This window comes from Schistocerca americana, chromosome 11 (assembly GCF_021461395.2).
Source record: "Schistocerca americana isolate TAMUIC-IGC-003095 chromosome 11, iqSchAmer2.1, whole genome shotgun sequence".
Lineage (NCBI taxonomy): Eukaryota > Metazoa > Arthropoda > Insecta > Orthoptera > Acrididae > Schistocerca > Schistocerca americana.
The window spans coordinates 68,735,353-68,746,283 of NC_060129.1; the positions used below are offsets into that span (position 1 = coordinate 68,735,353).

The 10,931-nt window shown below is 44.0% G+C and overlaps 2 non-coding genes across 2 annotated transcripts; one reads left to right on the top strand and one right to left on the bottom strand.

Moving 5' to 3' along the window:
- Positions 1-7,892: 7,892 nt before the first annotated feature.
- Positions 7,893-7,967, bottom strand: Trnat-ugu. Its single transcript has one exon. It is a non-coding gene; the product is annotated as a tRNA-Thr (tRNA).
- Positions 7,968-8,355: 388 nt separating this feature from the next.
- On the top strand, positions 8,356-8,429 carry Trnai-uau. The gene has a single exon. It is a non-coding gene; the product is annotated as a tRNA-Ile (tRNA).
- The last annotated feature ends 2,502 nt before the right edge of the window (positions 8,430-10,931 follow it).

Consider the following 10,931-nt stretch of genomic DNA (forward strand, 5'->3'; position numbering starts at 1 on the left):
TGTTACATATTTTCTGTGAAGTAAGATTCCTTAATGTTAATTCCTTCCTTTGGCATCATAACTTGATAATTTCAGTTCCGTATGCGACATATGAACTAATAAAATGAAATGCTATGACAAAACAAAATCTTTTAAACATGTACTACACAGTTCAAATCAGCAAAAAGTGTAACCGTGTAATTAAGGTAAATGTTGATGAAAATTAGGCATGTAACATGAATACTGAAATTTCCTAGATTTCCAAGTGTAACTGTAATCACTGTATTCTGTACTTTGTAGTGCTAGAAAGATAATTACATATGATTATTTGCATTCTCCCCCCCCCCCCCCCCCTCAACACAGGAAAATATAACAGAAAGACCTCCTGGCAAAATAAAGACAAAATTCACAATATTAGGTTTTGCCTGACTCAGGCCCCCTTATTCTAGAATGGTTCTAAAGTAATAAGAATGCTTACAATCAATTGGAACATTGTGTTCATTCTAGGAAGTATTAAAACAAAAATTAACAGAGTAACAATTTTATTGCTCTTATGTTGCAGAGTATCCACAAACATTACTTTTTGAAACATAGGGCCACTGCATACTCCACTATATCACACCCATCCTATGATTAAACTGTTTTCTTAAAGTGATAAATTCAAGTTAACGTAGTTATTGAGGTAAATATTTTCTCACACTGAAAGCCATTTGTCAAATAAGTCCCAGTACATAATTTTTTCATTAATTTCACACAAATCACCTGTTTTTAAAGCAAGTGCATAATTTGTAACACCAAACATCTTAAAATAAGCTTATATAATAAACAATTCTAATTTTGTTACAATATCTACACAGGATGTAAAGAGTTAATTTTACTTCAATGTGATTCATCCTTTCAAGTTCATCATTGCACAACCACAAATCTATGTACAACATAGTTTTAAGAAATCTGTAAAAATGTCACACCCATCTGCATGGAATGTCCCATTACATAATCTTTTCCAATTTGAGCACTATACATGATTAAACGATATGAGTTTATTTAACTTCTGCCTTATACTTGATTTGTTGTTTAAAATTTTCTCACCAAGACATTTTTTTCCATATGTTTTTAAGCATATGCTGGAGTACAGGGATGCAATCTTACAAATAAGTTGAGTCTGATGTAATCCTCAATCGCAATTTTATAATGGTAACCATGACCAAGAGCAGCAGATAGCTAATCTACAATTTTATTTTTAACACAATGCAAAATCTTGGCCTGAATATACTTCTGTCACATATCCCCAGCAATCACAAACATCTGAAACAGTTTCTCTGAATATTCTACAACAGGGTACACGCAGTCACTTGTTTCAACCAGTTTTCCCCAGTTAACAAAATTCTACAAATGCATTTTTATTGGCCATATTGGCAAAAGCATAGAGAGCATCACATTCTAAGGCAGATTTAACTACTGGTGGCTTCTGTATGTGAAGACAGTCTTTGTATGTGATCTGCCTTGACAGGTGCAATGATACATACCCTGAAATATAATATAATATTTTTTGCTTGTAAAATGAGAACTTAATCTTATCATCAAGAAGTGCACACCACTTCTCTACTTCATTTTCTGCAGCACTTTCATCACTTTCTACTACATGCTTTCTTGCATGAAAATCATAAACAGGTGGCAAACAACACACATTAAAATTTGAGCAATTCCCATTCATTGCAGTGACACTGTTACCTAAGACCAACTTTCTCATGGCACATTTGAACTGGTATGCATTTGGAATGTTGTTCCAATCACCTCTGGACAGAATGCAGGAAAAAAAAGCCCTTTGTGGTCTTGTGACAGTTTATATGTTAGCAAATACTTCAGAGGAGACTCAACACGAAGCATACTTGCCAGAGCTATGTGCCTGACTGATTGCATATTGAAAATTATCCCAAAAGCAAAAGTATTTCTTGCATGGAGCAGCAATGGAACACCAATGATTTTTAAGCTTTTGATATAATTTTCAGTGCCTCTGAAAATACCAAGCCAATAAGATTTGTTGTCAAGTCTCAGGGGACTCTTATACCCTTTACCTAATGGATTTCTGGAGTTCAGAATATCAAAAATCCTGTCAATATAATAAAAAAATTCTACTGTTGCTTCACTTCCTTTAAGATTTGGATCACCAACCCTCCTCAAAAACTCTATACTATCTGCCACGCTAGAACTCATAGTCTGTGCAGCTAATGAAACATTCATTTTTCTATTTACATAACTTACATGTTGTCCTGATAGTTTGTTGGCAAATGTCATACCTTCTTGTTGTACCTTGTTCAATTGCTCAATGAAATGCCATCTAATAATGGCAGTTGGAGACTCAATAGCAGATACTTCTGCTAGAGCATTTCTGGCTAACTTAATCATATGACATGTCCAAGATACAATAAACATTGTATTTTTCCACAGGATGAGGAATGCGGTTTTTAAAATCACCGTTGTAAAAGTTTAAAGTACAGCCATGTGAATGTAAAGTGCTTACATTTACCTTGCAGCCATCACATGTAACACCAAACACTAATGCCAGAACGATGCAGCCTCTCTAAAGCAGATTTTATCAGTGTGGCCTGATTATTTGCTGTGCACCATTGATAAAGAAATATGCAATCGGGCATTTAAATTTGCCATTAATAGAGACAAGCATGAAAACCAGAGCCTCAGATGCCTCTATTACTTCTTTTGACTGAGGCACTTCCCCACCAAAGTCTAAAAAATCTGTGTATAGCTTAGTTCCTTGGTCCCAAACTACTTGCTTCCTAATTGCCATACTGTCTACAATTAGACATGAATCACTGAACTGGTCCCTTACAATTGGGTTCAAATCAATGGACTTAAAAACACTTGCCACCCATTTGGAAATCAATGATTTATGGGGAAGAGGCATTAATTTTTGCAGGTATTCATATGCTGCTGGTAATAAAAGTACACATCCATCGCAAACATTTTTCACGTTAGTTGTGTATCTATTACCCTTTGACGAGAGAGAATTGTTCACTAAATTGCACACTGATTCCACTTGTGTTCCTTTCTGATGATGGAGGAAGTTATGTAACTTCTTGGGATGATGGCCCTTCTCCTTCAATGAACTTATGATGTCATCCATGGAAAACACTTTCTTCTCTCTTCTTCGAAGTTTTTCACGGACGCACTTCAGTTTAGGTTTTAATTCGTGCACAATGTCTGAGAAAAAATTGCAAGTTTCGGTCACCATGTCTTCCATTTCTACTTTCGACTGTATACCACAATCAATTACTGAAGAACCAACTGCACTCTGAAATAAAGAAATAATTTCGTTATATATGAATGAAATAACTCAAGGCTTGATGAAAAAATAATATAAGAAAGCTTTGGGGATGTGAAAACATCATAATAACGTTTTCGACACAATTCGCAGCTTCTGCATTGGATAAATGGGACATGCTTTCCACGGAAGAATTCTCATTGAGAACATTCTACACGAAATCAGTAGCTCCTGCAGGGGGCAAATCGAGCACGGATTCCATGACAGAACGCTAAAAACAAAAATATGGACCTGGATTACAACATTGCTTAGACCTATGTAGCCCATTTGTGTCCGTACGAAATAAATTCACAAAAGTAAAAAGCAGACACATAGCAAGGAAATTAATTAGCTACCTCAAATGGAGAAGCATCGTTGTCACTCAAAACTCAAAATCCTAACAACATGTCGTCGTGGCTGTTTATTTGGTTGCATCAAATATGTCGGAAAGTCAAAAACTGATGGTACTGCTTCGGGTTTGAGACGTTTCTTCCACGTTCCAGGGCTCAGTACATAATCATCTTGTCGGAAATGGATTCTGCAAAGAAAACTGCAAGACGTAGGATTAAAACCTTTCCGCTTCACGGAAGTAATCCACTTCTTTAGCAGCTCTGGGTGCTTTAGAGGAAACCTGTTCAAAAACATCGAACTAGCAAACGCACTAAGTCTGTTTTTTTATCGTATTGTATCGGTAGTCCTATTACCTGTGAAATGGTAAGTCACTTTCCTTATTCCATCGCTTCGTACAGTTGAAATTGGAACAAGAAATCACCATTTCGATATTCCTTATACACCGTACAGACCGAGAGAAACTTTTTGCCAAATTCGAATATGGTGGACAATACAGACGACAGTGATCAGCTGGTAGAGCCATCTATCGGTAGGTCTGGTAGTTGAGCATCCCTCATTTCGCCATCTTTAGACGCCTGTGATCAGGAGCATCAAAGTAATTCTGCTGTGGCAGAATTGCTTGCTGTAGAAACATCATTTTCAGAAGGCGAAATGTTTAGTTCAAGTTGCGTCGATCGCGGTGTCACCAGCAATCCACTTTTTCTGTTTGTCTGTCCACTCGGTAAATAAATTCATAGAAAAAAGTGAACAGCGAGATGAATGAAGTGCACAGAAAACTAATATAGGTGAACTTGAAAGACGTAATCCATCTCCAGCGGTATCCCCGCAAGGTTACCGCCCTTCGATTGTGCCATTCCAGCACTAATCGAAGTGCTAGGTTTTTCAGGTGCCAGCCAGCCAGCCAGCTGAGCAGCAGCAGGGGTCCAGCCGGCAGCAGCCAGCCAGTCCTCCTGCAGCAGCAGCAGCAGCAGCAGCAGCGGCGTCGGTCCAGCCAGCCAGCCAGCCGGCCAACCAGCCAGCCCAGGAGCAGCAGCAGCAGCAGCAGCAGCAGCCCCGGCCCCGTTTGTGGCAGCAGCAGCAGCTGCGGCGTTCCTGCCACCCATCGTCACTGTCAGCACCAGCGCCAGCAGCGTGGGACTCTGGTCTTCATCCGTCTTCGTCTTCCTCTGTCTTCGTCTTCCTCCGTCTTCATCTTCATCTGTCTTCGTCTTCCTCTGTCCCCAGTTATTGTCCTTTCTTTTTCGTCCTGTGCGTTTTTGTTTCTCCCTGTCGTCGGCACCCACCACCACTACCACCACAGCCATAGTTTATACTTCCCCCTCTGCCGCCACCACCACCATAACATGGTGTGCCCAGTCACACCCCCCTCTTTCCATTCCGCCTCTTCTCACTCTCCCTTCGTCCTCGCTCTTTCGTGCCCCCTCTCCAGCGTCTTCCTCCCGCTCCTCTCCCTCTGATCCTTTCCCCCCACTCCCCCGGCCTGTCACTGCAGCTCCAGCTAAGGTGGTGGCCCGTCGGGCCACTGCCCATGCCCAACTATCCCCATCGCCCTCACCATCACCGCCACCACCATTACTGTCGCCGTCGCCTTCACCGTCACCATCTCCAGGGCCGACTGCTGCGTCCACACCGGGACCTGCCCCTTCCCGTCACCTCCCTATAGTTCCCGTCCCTCATATCACCACCCACCCTTCTGCCGCCGTTAAACACCCCAGTGGCACCACCACTTCCTCCGCTCCCAAAAAGGCCCCGCCCGATCTTCCTTCCCCCCCCCCCCCAGGATGCCATGGATGTCTCCCCACCAGGCCCTGTTCCCTCCTCCTCCTCCTCCTCCTCCTCCTCCTCCTCCTCCTCCTCCTCCTCCTCCTGCCCCCCTCTTTATACAAATACCTCCTCTCCCGTCCCAATCCTTCCCTTCTCGAAGCCCGGAATCTCTCCCTCCTCCTCCGCCAACACTTCCCTGGTCCCCCATGTCTTTCCTCACTCCCAGACGGGATTCCATTCTCATCTCCTCCCCCAGCCCAACCCTCCATACTGACATCCTCTCCCGCCTCCCTATCACCCGTTTTGGCCCCAACGCCTCCCTCACCCCTGCTCCTTCTCCGTCTCTTACCCACCAACCCCAACCCCCGCGTCGCCCGCCGACCCTCTCCGCCGTGATCACTCGGCTTAGCCCGACGATCACGGAGGAGGTGTTGGTGGAGCTCAAGGTGCATCCCACAATGGAGGTGCGGGCAGTCCACTGCATTTTCAACTCGGCCAGCCCTACCTGCCTTATGAGGGTTTTCTCCGAGGACGCCCCCTCCATTGACCATCTCCTGACGGAGGGTGCCCTCCTCTTCAACCAGCGCTACAAGATCGACCCCTCCCGTTCCCCTCCTCAATCCCTCCGCTGCCAAAGGTGCTTGCGGTATAATACGCACCCAACATCTGAGTGCCGCGAGGCCCCCACCTGCCCGCATTGTAGGCAAGCGCACTTCCTCCGGCAGTGCCCTAACCTTCAATCCCCTCACTCCTGCAATACCTGCAATCTTCCCCATCCCACCTACTCCCAAAAGTGTAAAGCCCGACCCCCTCCGACCACTCCTGAACTCACCGTCCCTCTCCATCCTCTGGACGCCCCCACCCCTCCTGGCAATTCCCTTCGCCTGCCCCCTACCGCTGAGGACATCATCAGATTCCTCACCATCATCCTTCAGAATGTTCATCCTTTTCAGCGTCCCCCCACTCTCCAACAGATATCCCTCGCCGCCCGTTCCATTTCCTAACTCAAAATGAACGCCACCTACTCCAACAACCAGGCCCATTTCACCTTCTCCCGTCTCGACACCCTTGTCTAAATCCCTGACATGGCGCGACAGCACCGTACCCTTTTCAACAATATCTGCTCCCTTCCCACCAACAAGAACCTCTTCCTCCACACCCTTGCCACCCACCGTGTGGATGCCTTCCTCCTCAATGAAACCTTTCTCCAATCCCACCACACCGTCCACACTTCGCCCTACCTGCTCCACCGCTCTGATAATCCCCTCCCGATTGCTCATGGCGGAGTTACCATTGGTCACTACCGCCAGATCCCTGTTCGGCTCCAACCTCTCCTTCCCGACCCCACCGAACACCTGATCCTTAGTCTCTTCTTCCCTGGACTTACCGTTACCTGCGCCACCATCTATGTCCGCCCTAACGCCCCTATTCCCTTCGACTTCCTCTCCCACATTACATTGACCGTACCTTCTCCTCCTACGTGATCGCCGCCGACCTCAACATCCATAGTCGTTCCGCCACCCAGTTACGGTGGTGGCATTGGTTCCTCTCCTCCCTTCAAGACGACCTCATCCCCATCCACCAGCACACCCGTCCCGAATCCAACTCCACTCCCGATGTTATCCTTTCCTCCCCCAACCTCCTTGGCCACATAACGGTGGATGTCCTGGAGCCTATTGGTAGCGACCATCTCCCTGTCCTCTTCACTGTTTCAGATGTTCGTCGTCCCCGCCCAGACCCTCGCAACTACAGCTCCCTCACAGATTTTATTCACAAACAAATCTCCTGGGCAATTTCATACTCTCTCCCTCTCGTTAATGCAGTCCTCAATTACAAAAGAGTGACGACGGACTCATCTTCGTGCCCAGGACCACCCAGGCCTCAAATGCTTCTATACTTACAACATCTACATACACACTGCTCAAATCACTGCACAGAACACGAAAGAGGGTAACTTTTACCATACTAGTAATTTCCTGTACTAATCCACTCGCAAATAGAGTGAGGAAAAAACAACTGCCTAAAAATGTCAGTACAAGCCCTAATATCTCACATCTTATTGTCATGGACCTTGTGGAAAATGTACTTTGGGAGCAGTGGATTCATTCAGCAGTCAGCCTCAAATATTGGGTATTACTTTATGAGGCCACACCTACAACTTTTTCAAGTTGAGCCCTGAAATGGGATCCTCTCACCCTTATATCTTTCTCGCACCAACCAGTGTCACCTTCTAACACCCTCCTAATCTCCGTACCATCCTAGTCAGACTATATGACATTCCCAAACCATTACCCGCACTCCAGTGTTCCTGCCATTGGGATTGTCATAGTGTAAATCCTTCTCCGTGCAGCCCACTGTGTTCTGTGAGACGTGAATTGATGATCTTTTCTGCCAGTGTGATAGATGTCTTGAAATTACAAGAACACCCTTAGCTGCTTACAGGCATCGACATACGTCAACGGGGACAGATGAAAATGTGTGTCCCGACCGGGACTCAAACCCGGGATCTCCTGCTTACATGGCAGACGCTCTATCCATCTGAGCCACCGAGGACACAGAGGATAGTACGACTACAGGGAATTACCTCTGGCACGCCTCCCACGAAACCCACATTCTCAACGTATTGTCCCGCACTACATTCGTAGTGCCCCCACCCATTATACTCATTACTCGCGGCGCGTTGCCGATTCCCGTAAGAGTTCGGGCACTGTTTGTGCATTCGCACAGAAGAAGTTAAGGCTCACCGGCCACTTGACCATCTTCGTCTTCTGTGCAAATGCACAAACAGTGCCCGAACTCTTACGGGAATCGGCAACGCACCACGAGAAATGAGTATAATGGGTGGGGGCACTACGAATGTAGTGCAGGACAATACGTTGAGAATGTGGGTTTCGCGGGAGGCGTGCCAGAGATAAATCCCTGTGGTTGCACTATCCTCTGTGTCCTCAGTGGCTCAGATGGTTAGAGCGTCTGCCATATAAGCAGGAGATCCCGGGTTCGAGTCCCGGTCGGGGCACACATTTTCATCTGTCCCCGTTGACGTATGTCAATGCCTGTAAGCAGCTAAGGGTGTTCATTTCATTATAATTTCATTCTAATGAGCTGCATGGTATCTGTTCTTTCGGACATGTCTGAAAGAACAGATACCATCTTAGTATATATATAGGTGTCTTGATTTGTTAGGTGATTACTTTTGAATGGAACCATTACATGGTCCCATTGTAGTGGGCGTTCAGTTTTTATCTGTCAGCCCTTTGTAAGTGGTTGGAAATAAAATTTCTGCTGACTGCTGATAATTTTTTACCAGCAACTGTTTGTGCTGATGCAGTGTCTTTCTTAAACTGAAGGTCTATTTTCATCCTAACTTCTCTTAAAACTAGTTCTTTCTGACTTTCCTGTCCTAAAAAAATGTGCTGCTGTGACACCAGTAAGAACTAGTGTTTTGCCACTCACGAGAGTGACCCCCCCCCCCCTTTAAGTCCCCTGTCACTAGTCCAGCCAGTTTACCAGCCAGTTTACCATTGAGTTTCTATCTGAGGCGAAGGCTGTACCCAGTATAATCCCATCTGTTAACAGACTCAATTGGATCCACACCAATATGTGACAGAGCACCTGCCATAAGCAGCTGCTCAAACTCCAAGGATGTTTGCTATTTACAGTATACAATCACGATCTACTGTATAATGCCAGTTGCTCTGTGAGACTGTTTTTAGATGATGCTGTTCTCTGTAAGAAGGTCGAAATGCCAGAAAGCTGTAGTAAAGTGCAAGAAGTCTTGCGATGAATCCGTTATTGGTGTACAGACTTGCAGTTGGCCCAGAATGCAAATAACAACATGCTGTGTGTAAATAGCTAGAGAGATTCACTACTGCCCAATTACACTACTGTTGACAAACCACCATATAAATCAACAAACTTGACATACCACAGACCAAACATTCACAATGACCTAAACTGGATTGACCATATAAAATTAAATGTAGGAAAGCCTGATGCCAGGCTGAAATTCATTCAAAAAATAGTAAGGATATTTGATTGATCCATGAAAGGAGTGGCTTATAGAACATTTGTACAAGCAATTCTGGACTATTTTCTCATCAGTCCCAACAATACGAAAAAACTATTTCAATTTTTTTCACAAAATTAACCTTTATCGTTGTCATGACCAACAAATATGACAAGAAATCGGCAAATGCAAACAATGAATTGTTTTCAGGAGGTGGTTTGACTTTGGAATATAATTTTTAAACATTTTTCATATAATTAATCTCTATTATCATAGTAATCAATGAGTATAAGAAGAAATGGGTAAAAAGTAAACAGTCAATTGTTTTAAGCAGGTGGTTTCACTTTGGAACCAATGGGACATATGATTTTAATCACCCATTATTTTAAGTGATATATTGAAAGCAATATCACATTTTTCCTAGACACGATCCGACATTCCAAACACCCATGATCTCATAATGCCTAAAACAAACTATAGTCCAAAATAACAATAAAATTAGGCATAAAATGTAATAAATTCATTTTGAAACCACTTGTGAAAGCAGGAGCATAAAATTAAATTTACAGTACAACAATATGGAAGGAAAGTTGCTACTCACCACATGGCGGAGATGCGGAGTCGCAGATAGGCACAACAAAAACACTGTCACAAATAAGCTTTCGGCCAGCAAGGGCTTCATTGAAAATAGGCCCTACACACACACAAAACTCTCACATATGACAGTGTGGCTTCAGTTGCTAGAGACTGCAGTCATGCGTGTGAGTTGCATGAGAGAGACAGAGAGAGAGAGATACAGTTTGTGTGTGTGTGTGTGTGTGTGTCTGTGTGCGTGTGTGTATGTGTGTGTGTGTGTGTGTGATAGAGAGAGAGATAATGTTACATTATAATAACTTAAGAGATGCAATCTCCTACAGTCCCAAAGCAAAGCTCAATCTGTGTGCTGACTGGTGCTTTAAATTCTGTGTAATGCATAATTTTCAGTTTCAACATTTTGTTGATACATGACGAGCAATGTTTTTTTTTCAGTATTTCATTAAGTGTTTAATAACAGATCAGTCACAGTTGCAGTACAAAGTTTGACAACTAGTTTTAAACCAGATGGTTCATACTCAAGCCTGACCTACTGAGACTGCACTGAAAGTGCTTGATCTTCACAACAAACATCGCCTGTAAGTTTGATTCTGACATGCTAAGTAGGGGCACGTTGAGTGTGAGAGTCATCTGCGATCACTTTGTAAAGCACATACTGCGACTCGGATGTGTCTTATGAAGATCAGGAATTTTCAGTGTAGCCCCAGTAGGTCAACCTTGACAATGAAAAAGTTGGTTGAAAGTAGTCGCCAAACATATGAACAGCAAGTTTTGTTAACACAGTGCCTACTCATACTTGGGAAAAAAATCCATGAGAATTTCAGGTATGGGGGGAAGATGGTGCCATAAGAAGTTCATGATAAATCAATGGTGAGCAGGAGGGAGGGAGGGGGGGGGACACACAATAATGATGTTCCT